Source organism: Hypanus sabinus, chromosome 14 (assembly GCF_030144855.1).
Source record: "Hypanus sabinus isolate sHypSab1 chromosome 14, sHypSab1.hap1, whole genome shotgun sequence".
In the NCBI taxonomy this organism is placed as follows: Eukaryota; Metazoa; Chordata; class Chondrichthyes; order Myliobatiformes; family Dasyatidae; genus Hypanus; species Hypanus sabinus.
Genome location: NC_082719.1, coordinates 72,397,919 through 72,419,084, shown reverse-complemented (window position 1 = coordinate 72,419,084; position 21,166 = coordinate 72,397,919). Strand labels below are relative to the sequence as shown.

At 38.8% G+C, this 21,166-nt stretch overlaps 1 long non-coding RNA gene across 5 annotated transcripts in view; it reads left to right on the top strand.

Moving 5' to 3' along the window:
• LOC132404435 (uncharacterized) overlaps positions 1-1,911 on the top strand; it is a 41,347-nt gene extending 39,436 nt beyond the window's left edge. For 4 of the 5 annotated variants that reach the window (XR_009515540.1, XR_009515536.1, XR_009515538.1 and 1 more), the window contains one exon: positions 389-1,911. This is a non-coding gene — a long non-coding RNA (uncharacterized LOC132404435). The remainder of the gene's footprint in view (positions 1-388) is intronic. The other variant, XR_009515539.1, reaches the window with a different exon arrangement.
• The last annotated feature ends 19,255 nt before the right edge of the window (positions 1,912-21,166 follow it).

The window sequence follows — 21,166 nt, the reverse complement described above, 5'->3', positions numbered from 1 at the left end:
GTTGTGGTCTTCCAGTTAGGAAGTCCAGGGTCTAATTGCAGAGGGAGTTACAGAGGCCCAAGTTCTGTAGCTCATCGATTAGGACTGTAGGACTGATGGTGTTGAATTCTGTTTGAGTCAACAAAGAGCATCCTGACATGGGTGTTTTGTGTTGTCCAGGTGATCTCAGGCCATGTGAAGAGCCAGTGAGATTGTGTCTGCCATAGACATATTGTAATGATAAGGAAATTGCTATGGGTCTAGGTCCTTGCTGAGACAAGTGTTCATTCTAGCCATGACCAGACTCTCAAAGTATTTCATCACCTTAGATGTGAGTGCTACTGGATGAAAGTCTTTAAGGCAGTTCACACTACTCTACTTGGGCACTGATAATATTGTCCTTTTGAAGCAGGTGAGAACTTCTGACCGTAGCAGTGAGAGACTGAAAATATCCTTGAATACACCTGCCGGTCGCCTCCAACCTCAGAATTGTCTCTTCCACCTTGAAATAGCCTCCGCAAGTCACACCTGGTTTTCTTGTACAGACCTGGGTCACCAGACTTAAATACCACACACCTAGCCCTCAGCAAATGACGAACCTCCTGGTTCATCCCTGGCTTGTGGTTTGGGAATGTACAAGTTCTTGTAGTTCTTCAACACTCATCTACAGGGGCACCATTGAGATCATCCTGACTGACTGTGTCACTGGCTGGTATGGGATCTGCAGAGAGTGGTGCTGACAGCCCAGCACATCTGTGGATGCGAACTTTCCTCTATTCAGGACACTTACAGCAGCAGGTGCATAAAAAGGGCCCAGAGGATCGCCACCTCTATTCCCTCTAAGCTGTGCACGTGTGCACACATTTTTCAACCAGTGCACAATGTGTGCACAAAAGGTTACCTAAAATAATGTAGTAATTAATAATTATACTTATTGAAAATAATCTTTTAGCTAAGTGTTAAAATAACTGAGTGACTTAAATATGTATGTTATTTTGTTGTTATTCTGTGCAGTTTTATGTCAAATATTCTGTAAACCTACATAAATTGTGCCATGTTTACATTCAGTGGGCACATACTTTTGTCACAGGAAAAAATCTTGCACAACATAAGATTTTTGCGCACACTGACTACTAAAAATTAGAGGGAACATTGATCGCCAGGGGCTCCAACCACCCCAACCACAAACTGTTTCAGCTGCTACCATCTGACAAACAGTACCACAGCATGAAGGCCAGGACCAACAGGCTCCGGGACATCAACTTTATCAATACACATTAATCTGATTGCATATCTGACTGTACATGCACGGATACAAAACAATTATGTATACAATCTCAGTGTTTCGGCAATATCTCCTGCATTTCCCTTCCTCATTGCTTGTGCATAGTGACAGAGAAACAACATAAAGATTTTTACTCCCTCTTGTTGTGAGATGGATGTAAGAAATAAAATTCTAATTCTAATTCCAATTCTAAATGCTATGAGGGTTAAGTTCCCACTTTCAGTTGCTCCTAATGTGTAGGTCAGAGAAGCTGACAGAAGTCGATGAGGATATGAGACTAATACAGGATTTGCACAAATGTGTGGTGGAGGGACCAATATGGACCTTGTAAGTTGACCAGCCTACTTCTGTGTTGTATCACTCTGTGACTCTAAATTCCATTCAAATGAGTTTAAGTTCAGTTAAATGATCCTCCTTGGGATGCTTCAAAGACCTGGGACCAGTGTCTGCACACATTTTCCTCTTATACTAAAGTAATTAGTTAACTGAGAATAGATTCCAATAACCATCAATTGTAAGTGCACCAGCTTAAAATCTTTAGCTTTAAGGAAAAGGCAGTTTATTTTTTCTCTGTTACTTTAATATGACTCCAATCAACACATTATGAATTAACTGAAATAAAAACACAAAATGCAGGCAGAACTCATAGATGCTGTCTGGCCTGCTGAATTCTGCCAGCATTTTGTGTTTTTATTTATTTCCAGCATCTGCAGATTCACTCGTGTTGCCTATGAATTAACTGGCCTAGTTGGTTCATAACAAATCTCTGACATTCAACTATAGTGGTTTGTTGTGTTATTTGTGAGAACAGTTGCACTTAAGCCAAAGCTAATACATTTGTATGAAACTTTTCGTAACTCTTTAACTAAATAGAGAATGCAGTGCATTCTGGTCATAATTTGCCATTTCCCAAGCACAACAGCAGTTATAACCTAAATTTAGAAAATACTAATTTCCAATTGCTGCCCATTTCTCATAGAAAAATTAGTGCATAACGATAGAAAATCAAGGGGAGATGAATGGGGAGATTACAGATTAGCTGCTTTTTGATGCTTAAGGGATAGTTAAGGTTCTGCAGACCTGCTATATATATTGTTACAAATAGTGGTGGACAACTAAGCAGGGAAGGGTAGGGCTTCAAGAATATTCCCGTCCTCAAGAATAGCAGGGGGTAGCATGTATGCAATAAAAAGAAGAATGAAACGTTCACAACTATGTTGAGCAGAAGTGTGGATCCATAATGGCTTTATCCTGAGATGTTCTCCTTCGATGAAGTCAGTCTTCATCTATTTTGACTCACTGAATGTGATATCAAGAGAAGATTAAGAGCATCAGACACAAAAAAAAACCGTCCCAGTTACAGACCTACCCTACAGAATGAGCTGCATGTTTACCTAAGCTGTCCCAGTTATGTCACTGGAATTGACTCAAAATTGCTCAGGTATGCCCTGTAAAAAAAACAACAGAACAAATCTCGTCTGGCTAATTATCATCCAACCAGCCTACTCTCAGTCACCAGCAAAATGATGGGGCTGTTTGTTACAATGTTCGCAGCCCACACGAGGATAGCCAATAATTTCTCATGTTATCTCCTTGCCCACCCATCGCCTCCCTCTGATGCTCCCTCATCCCCCCCACCTTTCAAATCTACTCTTCTGCTTTTTTTTCTCTCCAGTCCTGCCGAAGGGTTTCAGCCTGAAACGTCGACTATACTTTTTTTCCATAGATGCTGCCTGGGCTGCTGAGTTCCTCCAGCATTTTGTGTGTGTTGCTCGGATTTCCAGCATCTGAAGAATTTCTCTTGTTTGTGATAGCCAATAAATGTTATCCATTACAATGTGTTTTGATTCTGAAATGTGTATGTTAAAAAATGGAACATGTTATTGAAGGACTTTCTGCCACATTTTTGAAGGAGTAGCCTAATCATTCACAGCCTCTGTTCCTTTGACTATAACTCCATTTTGTTTTCTCTATGTAGATTGGTTTGTTGTCATTTTCAAGAAGTGCATATTAGATCACAAAAATGATCATGCAAAATAAAAATCACTTCTCACTTCTTCATCATTGACAAAATGTTAAATCTGAAATGACTGAATCCTCTCCATTGGAAACATTTTACTGATTTATTTTAATGAAGCTCATCAGAAATATGAAGAAATTTACTTACACCTCCCTTCGCGTTACTCTGCCTAACATTAACTGTCCCAGACTCTCAGTGTAATCAGGGTCCTTCATCTGGGGTAGAAGCCTAAGAAATGGAAGTAGAAAAAAACCTTCAACTCCTTGAACCTCTTCTTCAATTCAGCAAGATCACAGCTTATCTTCAACAACAAAATCCTATCCTCACTTCAGTGGATTCCGCTGATGTTAAAATTAACCTTGAATCTCAAAATCTCAGTGAACTCAATGAATGAACCTCTACTGCCCTACAGAATAGGGAATTCCAGAAGTACACCATTCTTGGAGTGTGGAAATTTCTCCTCAATGGCAAATTAATGACATCCCTTATCCTGAGGTTATTAATCCTAGTTCTAGACAACTAAGACAGAGACAAAATGCTCTCCCAACGTCTAATAAATGTCAGTATCCCTGCAAGGCCTTGGCAATCTTCTGAAAGTGTGAACCCCAACCTTGGAATGAAAATCCAGTTGCAGTGTATCTGGTGTTACCTAAAGGCTTAGTATCATTTCTTTGCTTGAGTGAACTATATAGCTATCGGAAAAACAAATTTTCTTGAATGACTTCTGTAACCTCTTCACCTTTAACACTTATGGCTTCTGTGTTTCTGAACTCCCTTTAAAATTGTGTTTATATATTTTTTATACTATATATTTCCTCCCCTTATTCCTTATTCCACAGGACTTGCTTTAACACTTCTGTGCTTTAAATTGACTCTATCGCCTGCCTTAAAATTTCACAAGTCTGTCTCTCTCTTCCTGTTGAATTTTACATGTTCCCCATGGGTCATCCTCAGACTGTAAAATTATGTGCTGTGCCCTAGTCCATATCCAACATATATCAAAAAAATCAGTCTTCTTAAAATCGGCTCCTGGGACACTATCCAATACTTCACTCCAGTCGGAATAGGTATCATTTACCAAATCTTATGGTTTTCTCCCCTTGAACCACCTCTCTCTATGCTGATCATAGCCCTTTTATCCAATGGGCTTTAGCTTTTGTGTTCACCACTTAGTTGTCAAATTGTTCTGGTATTTTGAAAGTCAGCACCTTGAAGTTCATACTCAGTTGTTAATGTTATCAGATATTTAGCAGCAGTGAATTCTACTCTTTGTAAACTCAGTTGCATTGCCTTCAGTGGAAGGAAGTATCTAAAATGGTATTGACAAGGCAATCACTGCTATATAGTTTACTTCTGCCACCTGGGGATAAACATCTAAGCACAGATGCACAGCAGCAACAGTAACCCTGTGCTACTTTACAAATAACTCTAATAAATAAAATCAACCATCATTTCCCCTTATTGAAACCATGTTTTACACTGTCACTGATTACTGCTTCTAATAGCCCCTCACCATCAGAGTTAGACTAACTGCAGATTGTTGCTGGACTTATTTATCTCTCTGCTTTGAACAGAAATTTAACAATTAGTCCACCAGTCCTTTTACTCTCAGAGACCTCGGTCTTCACCCTGCTGTATCCCGGACTTACTGTCAGATGGCCGGCAGGTGGTAAGAGTGAGCTCCCTCACCTCTGACTCTCTGACCCTCAACACAGGAGCCCCTCAGGGCTGTGTCCTAAGCCCCCTTCTTTACTCTCTGTACATCCATGACTGTGTCACCACCCACAGCTCCAATCTGCTAATTACTGCATTGATTGGCCTAATCTCAAATAACAATGAGGCACCCTACGGAGAAGAAGTCCTCACCCTGACACAGTGGTGTCAAGAAAACAACCTCTCCCTCAATGTCACAAAAACAAAGGAGCTGGCTGTGGACTACAGCAGGAACAGAGACAGGCTCACCCCATTGACATCAATGGATCTCGGGTTCCTCGGTATACACATCACTGAGGATCTCACTTGGTCTTTACATACTGACTGTGTGGTGAGAAAAGCACCACAGCACCTCTTTCACCTCCGATGGTTGAAGAAGTTTGGCATGAGTCCCCAAATCCTAAGGACTTTCTACAGGGGCACAATTGAGAACATCCTGACTGGCTGCATCACTGCCTGGTATGGGAACTGTACTTCCCCTAATCGCAGGTCTCTGCAGAGAGTGGTACAGACAGCCCAGCGCATCTGTGGATGTGAACTCCCCACAATTCAGGATATTTACAGTGACAGTTGCAATAAAAAGGACCCAAAGGATCATTGGGGACCTGAGTCACCTCAACCACAAACTGTTCCAGCTCTGCCATCTGGGAAACATTACCACAACATTAAAGCCAGAACCAACAAGCTCCAGGACATCATCTACCACCAGGCCATCAGACTGATTAATTCACGCTGACACAATTGTATTTCTAAACTATATTGACTGTCCTGTTGTATATCTTACTGTACATACTATTTATTACAAATTACTATAACTTACACATTGCACATTCAGACAGAGACGTAACATAAAGATTTTTACTCCACACTTATGCGAAGGATATAAGAAATAAAGTCAATTCAATTCAATTCAAATAATGCATAGAACATGTACTGTGGAGTCCACATAACTGAGTCTACAGGTTGCAGTGTCAGTTTAGCACTGAGCTCAATGGCTGCAGGCCAATAATGCTCCCAAACCTTCACCAGTGTTGAGGTTTGTATGTGCATGGCACACATATATGTAGACTTTGTTTCCTCACTGAAACATACTGCCATTCTTTAAATTTTATCTGTCTGTGACACTTTGACATGAGACTTGTTCCTCAGACTTTGAGGTTTGTCTTCTCTACAGGCAATACCTGACCCCTGAATGTTTCTGGCATTTCATGTTTGCATGTTAAGCATTGGCATTCAAAGCATTCACCAACCTGTTTTATGAAAAATGCTAAGTGAAATGAGTTCTTGCTCCACTTGCTCATGGTGTCACCGTAGCTCTCTGGATTCCCCAGGGACATTGTTGACAGGATGACTGGAGAGCTGAAGTGTTTTCAGACCCCCTCTCTTTGCAATAGTATTATTCTATTGTTACGTACCCGTGACACGTGACAGTGGTGTACTTGTCACGTGACAGGTGTTGAAGCTATACTGGACTTGAGGTAATGGTCTTGTGATGGTGGAGTTTTTTTTTACAGGGTATAAAAGGAGGACCCCTCCCTGTGAGGAGGGGCAGTTCGTGGCTGGATTTGCCATGTTGACTTCATGCCACTGCGTGATTTAATGTTATGATACAGTTTAGTTGAAAGATGAAGTTTTATTTAATGCCTAAAGTTTAAAAGGTCATTGCCAGCAGTTTCTTTATAACACTGCTAGTTGAGAATCAGTGGAGAGTGAAGATCAGGGTTCAGGAGTTAAAAGATCGAGGAGAATCGATTTCGACAGTGAAACAGGTTCAACCTTGTTTGATCTTCATTTGGAAGAAATTTGTTGACTGTTCTCGTGTACATCCCTGTGAATAATAACAGAAAGGATTGGGAACAGTTTTGTAAAGGAAAGGTCAGTGCCTTTAATCCGTTACATTTCAACTTCGTAAAATTTTTCGTGGGAAAAGTAGTTCGACTGGGAATTGCAACAACACGACGTGAAAGAGAATTTAAATCGTCTTAAAAATTCTCTCCTTAAATGGACTGTAAGCATTTTGAACTTTTGCAATACTACTTTGAAGAACTGTTTTTGCAACATCGCTTTAAGAACTGTTTAAGCAACATTGCTTTAAGAACTGTTTAAGCTTCATTGCTTTAAGAACTGTGTAAGCTGCCGCACAGCAGCTGATTTCCGGTTACGTTGGTGATTTGTTTACTTTTGGGGGGTTCGTTTTCAGTGTTTAATAAACGTGTTATTTGTTATAAAAACCCCTGCCTAACTCATATATTTATTGTTGCTTGAATCCATTACACTGGGAACAGGCCATCTATCCTGCACATTTCGGGTTGAATTTTTCAGGATAGAAAAGAAAGAAAACCACTAAAATATATAAGAGAACAAAAATATTATTCAACAGTTGTTATTAATATAGGTACATTAATTATACAGGTTTATTTCTCTACAAGAACGTGCAATTTTGTGATCCAATCCTTGTCACATTTTTCTTGATGTGAGGATTGGGGGGGATTTACTTATGGCGAATGCTCCTGAGCCAGACTAACTGGTATGTAAGCACTTTATCTCGAGGCACTGCTACAGTGCAATCATGAAAATATACTTCTATTACATCTAATAAGATAAAAGATGAATATTTCTTTTTCTTGTAACTGGGGATATGACATTGCCTACAGGCGCTGTATTAAAGAAAGTTGCAAACTAAGTTCAAGTTCAAGTTTATTTTCATGACATATATAAACGCTATAAAAATCAGCATTTTGCAGCAGCAACACAGTACATCACAAACATGGCAAAACAATTGCATACACTCAAATTCACATAAATTATATATAATTTATAAAAAGAACTGCACAATTGCATAGAAAGCAATTTTGCAAAACATTAATGACAGGACAGAAATTATCTGATCTTCCCTTCTTTCTACATGACTTTCCTTTTGTGGGAGAATGCAGGATAACAGGGCACGGCATCAGAATAGAAGGACAACCTTTTACAATAGAATTTATTGTGAAGGAATTTATTTAGCCGGGAGTGGTGAATCTGTGGAGCTCATTGACACAGATGGCTGTGGAGGTTAAGTCAATGGATATATTTAAAGTGGAAGTTGATAGGTTCTTGATTAGTAAGGACATCACAGGTTCCAGGGAGAAGGTTGGAGGGAAAATAAATTAGCCACAATCAAACGATGGAGCAGACTCAATTGGCCAAATATATTAGTGGGAAAAATGTTGGGGAATGGGACTGATTAGATTGGTCTGAGAGCTATCTGCTTCCTAAATCTACGTCGTATGAAAATTAGCTCACCTTGAGAACCGATCTTTGGTTAAAACATTGAAACTCCTGCGGGTGCAATGGAATTACAGTGTTTTTTTTACAAAATGAACAAAGCTTGTAATCACAGTTGTCTTGATTTTTAATTGAGTTTAAAAGTGAGGATTTCAATGCTCACTGCTAAATTAAAAAAAGCAAAGTGCAGAGTGTGCATATGTGCAATTAAACATGAGGGAGTTTCTGTCAGATCTATATACTTCTGACTAGATTCAATCCTACTTTTCAAATCCGAGCCACCTCAAAAGGGAAGATATGGGCAGGCTCAGAAGCCTGGAACCAGGAATTAATATTTCAACATAAGGGAATAGGTCACAATGAGGAAAATTCTTTAGTTAGAGACTGAAAGGTAGTGGAGGCTCAGTGACTCAGTGCAGTTAACTCAGAGATAGGTAGATATCTTGATATTAAAAAGAACAAAAGGTATGTGGATACAGCAAGACAACAGTGTTGGCTAAGAAAATCAGTCATGATTTTTTTAAATACTGAGGAGTCTAATTCTGCTCCTATTTCATAAGTTCTTATCTACTTTAGATAAATATACTGCATTTTCTGAGCACCTCACATGCAGATAAAAAAGAACAAATTACATGGAGCTGTAGTACTGACAGAAGTCCTATCAGATATATAGCTAGATATAGCTAGGGCACACACACGTTTGCACAGTACTTTATTTGTCAATGTGGAGCAGAAAGCAAGTTTGTGAATCTGGCTGGGGCAAAGATGTTGGGAATGGTGAATATGGAGCACCGTGGGAAGAGTATGGGACAGGTGGCAGAGAAGGTGTGCCGGGGCGGGAGGTGCCACGGGTGTAGACTCACCTAGTCCCAAAACACCAGGCCAGCTCATTTAATTCTGAACAATTGATTTATTGATCATTACAGATTGCCTCTCTGGTACTTCATGCTCCCTTCCCTCTCCCTTTCTTTTTTCCCAGCTATGATACCTCTCTCCCTGCCCCCTTCCCAATCTCAGTCCACAATAGAGACCAATATCAGAATCAGGTTTATCATCACTCACATATGCCATGAAATATGTTTTTTGTGTGGCAGCAGTACAGTGCAATACATAAAATTACTACAGTACTGTGCAAAGCCTTAAGCACCCTAGCTGTATATATGTGTCTAAGACTTTTGCACTGTACTGTATCTCACCTCTGTTTTTTCAGACCACATGAGGAGTCCTGACCCAAAACATCAACTCCCTATTTCTCTCCACTGATGTTGCCTGACAACTGAATTCCTCCAGCAGTTTGTATTTTGCTCCAAGTTCCATCATCTTCAGTGTCTTGTGCCTCCACTGAAATCAAGATAATGCTGTGGAATTACAATACTTACCCAGTACTTAAGAACTAAATATCCTCAAAAATTAATATGTGCTTTTAAACTATAATTCTTCCCTTGAATTGAACAGAATAAACACGGAGTCTTATATCAACAAAATTCACTGAAGATTGGAGAATTTTTTTTACTTTCCCCTTCCCTAATTTGATCTTCCTTTATTTTGCTTAGCCTATATACTGTATGTATCAATGGTACTGAGTTACAGATGGCTTCAGGTTCCATGGTATAAATATCATCAATAAATTACCCGAGTCGAGCTGCATAGACATTATGTCTGAGAAAGCACACCAGCTTCTCTTCTTCCTTGGAAGGCTAAGGAAATTTCACATGCCTCCAAAGACCTTTACCAATTTTTACAGATGCACCATAAAAAGCATCCTATCTAAATGCATCGCAGTTTGGTATGGCAATTGTTCATTCCAAGACTTCAAGAGATTGCAGAACATTGTGATGACATCACGGTCTATCACAGAAACCAGCCCCCCTCTATTGACTCTGCCTACACTTCCCACTTCCATGGGAAAGCAGTCAATATAATCAGAGATTTCTCTCACTCTTGTCTTTCTGTCTTCTCCACCTTCCTTCAGACAGAAAGTACAAAAGCTTGAGAAAACATTCCACCAGGCTCAAGAACTGCTTCTATCCCACTGTTATAAGACCATCGTATTATAAAGAACAACTGACCTCTCAATATATCTTGCCATGACCCTTGTAATTTGTTAGCCTGCACTCTGGAACCCTAACACTGTATGCATTTGGCACTCTGGTATTGTTTTTATTTTTGTACGAGCTTGATGTAATTATGTATGGAATGATCTGTCTGGAAGGAATGCAAGCAAAGCTTTTCACTGTTACCTTGGTACAGTGACAATAATAACACAATTGCCAATTACTATACACTCCTTAAACTAGATTTCTACCCTTGGTTTCATTGTGGATTCTTCAATCCCATTACTGAAGACCTTAATATTATATGATCTACTCGTTCATCCCACATGGTGTTTTTAAGTGCTATGGAGTTCCATAGAGGGTGCAGCGCCAAATCAGGCATTTAATGGCAACAAGCCTTAACTTAAACTCCCACTAAGGTTGTAGGTTTAGTGAATGATGAGTTTCCTTTCAATGCAGCAAACTGCATCATTTGAATATTGTTCTACCCTCTCTCAGGCTCTTCTAACTTATCCATTACACCCGTAAATAGGGCATAAGTTGATTCTGATGTCAGCCAACGGAATTTATGAATAAACTGCTCATTGATGCAGTAAACTCAAGACCGGTAACACAAAGTACACTGCAGATGCTGGAGTTTGTACGTGATACTGAAGACCAGACCTTCCAATAACTTGCCCCTAACTTTGGGATATATGTCTTTCTATATTTTACTGCTTTCTGTAACTTTGAAGGAGAATTTACTACATTACGGTTGCAGGCAGAAATCATACAACACACTCTGTGATACAATCACCAATACATGCAGTGCTAGGACTACATTTAAGTCTTTGCAGAGATCTTCCAACAACTAAGAGTATTACCAAAGTAAAAACAAAACATCACCTATTGCTTGGCAGCACAAATATGGGAAAGATGAAGCATATCTTCACTGCATAGGGTGGAATTTGTGCAGAGTACTCTTCCACATCCACCTAATGCTGATAAGATCCTTGATATTCAAATCACATAACTCTTCTTCTATAAAGGCTATTGTGCTATGTAAATCATTCATAAAAGCCACTTGAATGGTCAAGTAGAGTTATAAAAAGGTTTTGAAATTGTTCGGTCGGTTAAAAGATTGTGATATAAACCATTTTTGAGATCTTAAAGGACAGGTTTGTTTTATTTATTTTAAATTCAGGTTAATACGCAATTATACCCCCTGGGAATACATCAATATGTCACAAATGGAATTGTTTTGAGACAGTTAAGGTAATGTACCTTCAATCATGGTCAATGTAACCTCAATGTGTTCTGTTGGCCTCCTCTTAACATTCTGTTACGAGGAATGCGGCGGAGACAGCTGTTGGGGTCCAGTTATGGCACGGGTCAAAGCATCATGAGCAGCCAGTATCAATGTTTGAGCTTTTATGTAATTACATACAATATGGGAATCAGGTTAGAGATGACCAATTGCATGCCTCTCAAAATTTTCATCAATAAATTAAAAATAGTGACCTCAACTGGGAAACTGACTTGTTCTTCCAAAGTTCTGTCCCATGGATTGGATTACAGCTTCACACCAGTTTGATTTGACTCATAACTTCATTTCTCTCAGGAAGACACATCAGGAGATATCAGGAAATTCCTCATTCTTTAGCCAGAGAGTGGCATATCTATGGAATTCATTGCAACAGATAGCTGTGAAAGCCAAGTCATCAGGTATGTTTAAAACAGAGGTTGGTTAGTAAAAGCATCAAAGGCCACAGGAAGAAGGCTGGAGAATGGGGTTAAGAAACAAAACTAGACAGCCATGATCGAATGGACTGACTGGAATGATTTTGCTCCTGTGTCTTATGGTCAACAGCTGCCTTATGACATTCGTAGATATTAACTCATTATATAAAATTTACAAATTTCCTTTGTGTTGCTCAGCTGAACTAAGAGGGGAAGTTATAGAATCATTAGTTCATAAAGTTATACATCACAGAATCAACCCCTTTAGCCCAACTCCTTCAAGACAACCAAGGTGCCCATCTATGTTAATCAAGTCTACTTGCGCTCAGTCACTATAGACTAACCCTTTCCTATATTATGTCCAAATGTCTTTTGAATGTTGTAAGTGTACTTACCCTACAACCTCTGTCAATTCATTTCATGCACCAGCCAATCCCCCTCAGATCTCCTTTAATTTTTTTCCTCTCATCTTAACTCAATGCTCGTTACTCTGTGAAAAAGACTGTGAGTATCCATCGTATCTATAGAAATATATAGGTCAGCTGGATACTCATAGTCCTTTTATTGGATAGTCAATCTTCTTCCAGAGTAGAATTGCCTTTCAGCTTTGTTTGCTCCAAAGAAAATAGAATGAGCTTATCCATTTTTTTCTTATAACTTAAGCCCTCAAGTCAATTTTGTATCAATTTTTCTGTCTTCCTCAGATTCCATCTATTCCAACCTACCATGTGGTATTTTGACAAAGACCTTGCTAAAGTTCATGTAGGCAACATGCACCTCTTTTGTCAATTCTCCTGATCATCTCCTCAAAAAACGTCAATCGAATTTCTGAGGCATGATCTCCCACAAACAAAGCCATGGTAACCATCCCTAATCAATCCTTACTGTTCCCAAAGCACATAAATCCTGTCTTTGAGAACCCCTTTCAGTAGCTTTCTCTCCACTAAAGCAAGGCCCACCAACCTGTAGTTCTCTGGCTTGTCATGGCACTCTTTAAATAAAGGCACAATGTTAACCATCCTCCCGTCGTCCAGTATCTCACCTGTAGCTAAAGAAGATACAAAACCGTTGCTAAGACCACAGCAATTTTCTCCCTTGCTTCCCATAGTGTCCTGGGATACAGCTGGTCATGCCCCCGGGGCTTATCCACTTTTATGTACTTCAAAACTGACAACACCTCTTCATTCATAATGTCGATATGCTTTAGAATAGCATTGTTCTAATCCATGAACAAACAAGCTTTCATGACCTTCAGTCAAGTAATAAACCTTTGAAACATTGCTCTTCTCTGACAGCTCCACACATATATTGGACACTAACTCTCTCCTTTGACTCATCATATACTTACGGAATCGTAGAATTCTTCTTTACTTAATCTGTCATGGATATCTCAATTCTCATGTTTGCCATTCTAATGTTTTATTAAGTCTACTCCAGCATCTCTTATACACCTCAAAGGACTCTTTAGACCCTTGGTGTCCATACCTGATATTCCTCCTTTCTTTCCTAAGGGTCACAAGATCACTCGTCCACCAGGCTTCGCTAATTATTTCAGCTTTGCCCTTCACTCTAATAGGAACATGTTAACCTTGAACTTTCTCTATCTCACTTTTCGAAGCCTCCCTCTTGCCAGACATTCGCTTACCTGCTAACAGCCAATCAATCCTTGCTTGTAAGTTCCAGTCTAATGCCACCAAAATGAATTTTGCCTCAATTTGGGACTTCAACTTGCAGACCAGTCTTACTTTTTTCTCTAACTATTTTGAAGCTATTAGAGTTATGGCGTTAGTATCCTCTGACACATCAGCCACTCGTCCAACCTCTCTTCCCAAAAAAAGGTCAAATGTTTCCCTTTAGCTAATAAGAATATTTTTATATTACTGCAGAAAACTTTCCTGGACACACTTAAAGTATGCTCCATTTAACCACTGAGCCCCATGGAAATCCCTACCAATATTAGGAAAATTAACGATCACCTTCTATTGCAACTACTATTCCTGCACCCATCTTTAATCTCCATACATGTTCACTTTCTAATTCCTTAATTACGAGATAATTGATGAATTATTTATTGAGGAAATAAGTTGCATAAGTAAGAATTGCATCAAAAATTGTAAACCAGAATAACAACAGCTAGCCCATGGAGGTTAAGCACTTCTTTATAGGAGAAGTCATATTGTAAAGGATGTTTTTTATTGAATGCACACTGTCTCTCAAATTTCATCCCTTCTTCAAATGCCAATGTAAAATAATGTTTAAAAAACATATGAGGGGAGAATCTTTTATAGAGACTTAGTTCCCTTTTATAGATACTCAGATCACAGCAAATCAAATAAAGGTGTGCTTGCTTGTCATTGTTTGCAATGTTTGGATACTGATTTGGATGTAGGAAGGTGCCATGGAATTTAAAGACTGTGAGTTCTGGGATGACATTTGTGGTATTTTATTGAATAACATTAACATGATGCCCAATAAACCATTTCAAACCACCCAATAAATTCATGGAAATTTGTTTTCAATCCCATTGAGTGCTTCTCTTCAACCGTTCTACATCGTAAATAATTAAATTATTTTTTTTCTGGGTCAATGGACCCAAGAACACTACCTCACTATTTTTCATTTGCTCTCTATTTGTAATCATTATGATATATTTTTGTAATCTATTTCTTATTGTAATTTATAGTTTTTTATTATTATGTATTGCAATGTACTGCTGCCACAAAATAACAAATTTCATGACAAATGCCAGTGATACTAAATCTGATTTTGTTTCTGACTCTGATTTTAAAATTGCATTCATATTCAATATTAAATCAGAGAAAAAAGTCTTACTTTATAAGATATACACTAACTTTTTTCCAAATAGCCTGAATTGCTTTGAGGCACAGTATACAGTTATCAGAGGTTTACATCAGGTCATACATGTTTTTGCAGAAGCTTTTAACTCTGCCATCTCACATTTCTACAGGATAGTAGCCATCCATTTAAAGATATTTTCCACAGGTTTTTGACAGCCTATATGGACAATGATTTATGTCGTTCTCGCACAGAAACAAAAAAATGAAGAAGCCCGACACTGATTAAACTGAAAGCTGCTGCTGCATCATAAACAGTATTATTTTATGCTGCAGTGTCAAAGCCAGGCAGAATTTATGGCATCCACCAGGCTCTTAGGTCTGCAGGCAAGTTGATGACAGGGAAAATCTCAGACTTCTCCCCAACTTCTCATTGTTTTATTTATAAAATATTAGAAAGTAGCTTCAGTGTAGAGAGTCAGGGAAGCACAGCTGTTAATAATCTCCTGTTGAAGAGTGAACACATACTTTAAATAATAACGATTATAAAGGGCAGTGATTACAAATCTAAATTATTCCATCAACTGGGCAGCAGAATCATTTTACATCTTCCTAATTTTTTTCTTTTTTGCTGTGAAACAAGATTAATTTCTTGAGTGATAAGCTACATCAAAGTACAAAATTAAAGTAAATGATCACACTTTTATAAGGATGTACCCCAAAACAGTTCACTTTATTTCCTTTTAAGTCATCAGTCTTGCTATATATTCGGGGAGGATTTTTAAAATATCCAGTTGTAGTAGCAAATAACAAAATATTAATTCATAAAAAGGGATAAGAGGTAATGGGTTTAAATCATCTATGAGATGTACATAAGGTAGTTTGACAATGAAATGTCCCTATTTCTATTAGTTTCTGTGTAATATATACAATGTAGTTTTTTGTATGTAAAACTGAAAATATTATTGTTTAATGATATTATTCATAGAATACAAGTCTGACCCCTCTGATTACTCAGAGCGTACATTGGAACAAGGCAGTCTTAGTCAACCAGAAGCTTTAGGCATCACCGTTGATTACTTTCCCTCTTCCTGCCAATCTACTGACTGACTGAACTGGGGCAGGAACATTTGAAAGCAGTAAAGAATGTGGAAAGCAAACTATAGTTGTGCACAAAATGGTGATTGAACAATAACAATAGGTGCTGGGTTAGCAGGCAGACTAAAAGGGCTCCCCCACCTGCCTCAAGTGTCAATCAGTCAGCTTGTCTCAATTCATGAGCATAGTACAGACTGTCAGACATTAGAGCTTAATTTTGAATCTACATCTATTTATAAGAAAAGGTTATTTTTGTCTTTAAGTTTCTGGAAGATTATGTTGTAGATATATTCTCATTGAAACATCTTGAATGAGGTTATGAGTTACAACAATTTATTTGTGAAGATAATCAGGCTGAATTTATTGATCTTTCAATCACCATTTAATATCCAACAGGAAAGTGTAAATCAGTAATTTAAACATTCGGTTTCTATTCTGCGGTCAGTCTAGTGAGAGGGTTCAGATTGATGGGAAAATATTGACGTTTGCTAGCAATGGCAAATGTACAAATTAATGAAGAGAAAGCAACCAAGATTTGACTATAGTGAAGTATTAAAAATTCAACTATTAAACCATGTGAGCTATCCTTCAGTTCTGAATTGTTAATAATGTAATGGAATAGTCTAAGTGGAGTCATGTGGAGCTAAATACCTTTTTGCTGTAGATCACCAGGTACATTTCCACCTCTGTCTCAGAAGGTTATAGAAGCATGTTCCACTCTAATGACTTCAGTGTTCTTTAGCATTAATATCTAGATTGGCATTTGCTGCTGTTCCAAGGGATCATGACAATGCTGGAGATGCTGTCATTCAGGAAAGATATTCAACTAATATCCTATCTAATCTTTTAGATGAATATGAAAGATTTGCAGTGCTATTTCAGGGAAGAACAGATGAATTATCGACAGGATATTTGCCAGGCTTAAACCTTTTATTGCAAAAATTAATGATCATCGGTGTGAAAGTTGGCTCCTGCAGTGAGTGAACTTCAAAAAATACTTCAGTGTGCTCAAGCAGAACAAAGCTACAAAAGGCATCCAACATCCATATACATGTCAAAAGTTGTTAATCTATGTATTGCTAGAAACATGTATAATAAAAAGGATCCAGAGAATCTATTTTTTGTGTTTATTTCTATAAGATGCATCACAAATATAGCAGCAGAGAAAATGACTTCATTTTGCACTCAGTACATTTGGTTACAGATGGCCCCTTTTTATCAATAGAAGTGCCTAAGACTTGATTGCCATGATCACGTTAAGTGCCGTGTTGTGGCTTTATTACTGTGCACAATGGAAGTGGATAAGGATTTTATTTTAGATTAAGATGTATTGAAAGATACAAATTCAAAGATTCTCTAAGAATAAAAAAACAATTTTAATGAACAATTTATTACTCAGTGGAGTTATTGATAGAATCATTTGGCTGTAGTCTTCTTTTATGTTCTATTGTTATCTGAAGAATTATAGCAGTATTGAATTATTCAAAATGGATTTAAGTGAATACATGATATCAAGAATAAATAAATAAGCGCAGTTATATTCATTTGGAAAGTATAACCCTCACATTATATTAATTATAATATTATTCAAAGAATATTATGCAAATACCTCTGTCGCTGAGTGTAGAGAAGGTTAAGTGAAAGAATTTTGTTAAAGTCCCAAAGAAAAGGTTGTTTCCATCTGCATGTAAGTCAATAACCACAGGAGACAGACCAATGGTAGAAGAATCAAGGTAGAGAAGGAAATATTTTCACAGTGTATGTTGCTATAATCTGCTTGAAAATGTGGTGGGAAAAAATCATTACTAATTTTAAAGGAGAACAGAAGAAACTGTTTGCTGTGTTATTGGGAAAAAGCAATGTAATGTAAGTCTTGGGATAGATAGGACAAAGATCTAGTACAAGAATGATGAATCAAATAACTTCCTTTCATATCAATGGTTTCTATATTCCATACATTGTCAAGCACTATATCTCATATAGAGTGGTGCAAAGCAGTTCTTATTGTTAATCTCTTGTGACCCCCAATGAGAAAATAACCTTGCAGTATCACCAAAGCCACTTCATAGTTATTGTGTCTAGAATTTCTCTTTGTGATTAATCTCATGTTAGATAGTAGTGTACCATTAAGCAGGCTAGACTGAGTGTTATCCAAAGCAAAATATTGGAAGTTTGAAAGGCTGAAAACATGAAATATATTTATATATACTGAAATACCCTGTGTCAAAGACAGCATCGGTAGTGAGGGAAATGGGTCAGTATATGATTCTTTCTTTAGAACTGCAAACATACTAAGAAGTATAAAAGATGTTAAACTGCAGAGGCAAGGGAGAAAGGAGGTGACTAGAATAAAAGGGGGAAAATAATCCCGTTAGGTCCTCTTAAATCAACTTTGTCTCATCTGAAACCTGTGCTATATTACTTGTGATTTCCTACCCTTAGCGTGATTATCCATGCCTCTCTGAATCACATGGTCGAAGCTTTTCCAAGTAGCACTGTTACATATTTTCGGCTAATTTGCAGGTTGAGCCAGTAGTGAGGGAGGCAAATGCAATGTTAGCATTCATTTTGAGAAGATTGAAATATTAAAGCCAGGATGGAATATTGAAGCTTTATAATGCACTGATGAGACCTCACTTGGAGTACTGTGAGCAGTTTTGGGTCCCTTATCTAAGAGAGTATGTGCAGACATTGGAGAAAGTTCAAAGGAGGTTCTCAGAAATGTTCTGGGATTGAAAGGCTTATCAAATGAGGAGTGTTTGATGGCTCTGGGGCTGTATTCACTGGAATTCAGAAGAATGAGGGGTGAACTCATTGAAACCTATCACACACTGAAAGACCTCAATAGAATGGATATAGTGAGAATGTTTCCTATGGCGGGAGAGTCATAAACCAGAGGATACAGCCTCCGATTACAAGGGTGTCCATTTACAATGAAGGTGAGGAGGAATTTCTTTAGCCAGAGGGTGGTGAATTTGTGGAATTCATTGTTACCAGTGACTGTGGAAGCCAAGTCATTGGGTATCTTTAAGGCAGAGATTGAAAGATTCTTGGTTAGCCAGGGCATGACAGGGAGAAAGCAGGAGATTGGGACTGAGAGGGAAATTGGTGATGAAATGGCAGAGCAGACTCAGTGGGCCAAATGGCCTAATTCTACTCCTGTATCTAATAGCCTTATATTTAGAGTTAAAGTAAAAAGTGATGACTGAGGACAGCTATCAATTTACTTGTAAAGTTATTTAGTCTTAGGCAACAGGAGTAAATCTGCAGATGCTGGAAATAAATTTAAAAAAAAACACAAAATGCTGGCAGAACTCAGCAGGCCAGACAGCATCTATGGGAGGAGGTAGTGACGACGTTTCGGACCAAAACCCTTCATCAGGAGTGAAGTAACATGGGATGGTCGAGGGGGGAATAAGAAGTGGGGGGAGGGATAAAGTTGAGAGCTAGGAAGTAATAGGCTGGAGGGAAATGGACTGGGGGAAGGTAGAGAATTATGGGAAATAAAAGAAAAAGAAAGGTAGGGCTGAGGGGAGATTATAGTGAGGTCTGGGAGTTGAATGTTCATGCCGGCAGGTAGGAGGCCTCATCTTGACGATAGAGGAGGCCACACACTTCAATTCCACAGACCACTCCCACTCCGACATGTCTGTCCATGGTCTCCTCTATCGTCAAGATGAGGCCACATGCAGGTTGATGGAGCAATACCTTATCTCCCGTCCAGGTAGCCTCCTACCTGCCGGCATGAACATTCAACTCCCAGACCTCCGTTGATACCCCTGTCCCCCCTTACCCCCATCCCTATCTATTATTTTAGTCTGGTTCTCTTTCTCTTTTTTCCCCCCTCACTATAATCTCCCCTCAGCCCTACCTTTCTTTTTCTATGGAAGGAGGTAAATAGGCAACATTTCAAGCTGAGACCCTTCATTATTTCTTGAGGAACAGTCCTGATCCGAGATGTCAACTGTTACTCCCCTCCACAGATGCAGCTCGACTTGCTGAGTTAGACCATAAAATCAAAAGGCCATAAGATATAGGAGCAGAATTAGGCCATTTGGCCATCAAATCTGCTCTGCCATCCTGTCATGGTTGATCCAATTTTCATCTCAGCCTGAATCTCCTGCGTTCTCTCTGTATCTCTTCATGTTCTGACCAATCAAGAATCTATCAACCTTTGCATTAAATATACATAAAGACCTGGCCTCCACAGCTACCTCTGGCAAAGAATTCCATAGATTCACTGCTCTCTGGCAAAAAGAAATTCCTCCTCATCTCCATTCTGAAATGATGTCCCTTTATTTTGAAGTTGTGTCCTTTGGTCTTAGACCCTCCCACTATAGAAAACATCCTCTCCACGTCCACTTTATCGAGGTCTTTCACCATTCAATAGGTTTAAATCAGGTCACCCGTCATTCTTCTGAATTCTAGTGAATACAGACCCAAAGACATCAAGCATTCTTTAGCTGACAAGCTATTCAATCCTGGAATCATTTTTGTGAAACTCCTCTGAACCCACTCCAGTTTCAGCACATCCTTTCTAAGATGAGGGGCCCAAACCAATTTGCGATACTCCAAGTGAGCCTCACCAGTGTTTTATATAGTTTCAGCATTACATCCTTGCTTTTATACTCTAGTCCTCTTGAAATGAATGCTAACATCACATTTGCCTTCCTCACCACAGGCTCAACCTACAAATTAACCTTTAGGAAATCCTGCACAAGAACGACCAAGTCCATTTGCACCTCAGCTTTTTGTATTTTCTCTCCACTTGGAAAATAGTCGACTCTTTCATTTAACACACACAAAATGCTGGTGGAACGCAGCAGGCCAGGCAGCATCTATAGGGAGAAGCGCTGTCGACGTTTCGGGCTGAGACCCTTCGTCAAGACGTCAGCCCAAAACATTGACAGCACTTCTCCCTATAGATGCTGCCTGGCCTGCTGCGTTCCACCAGCATTTTGTGTGTGTTGCTTGAACTTCCAGCATCTGCAGATTTCCTCATGTTCAACTCTTTGTTTTCTTCTACCAAAGTGCATGATGATACACATCTATCTGCCACCCATTTTCCTAATCAGCCCATTCTCCTAATCAGTCTAAATCCTTCTGTCGTCTCGCTACTTCCTCAAAATTACCTGCCCTCCACCTGTCATCTGCAAATTTTGCAACAAAGCCTGCAATTCCGTAATCCAAATCATTGATATATAATCAATCCCAACACAGACCCCTGTGAAACACA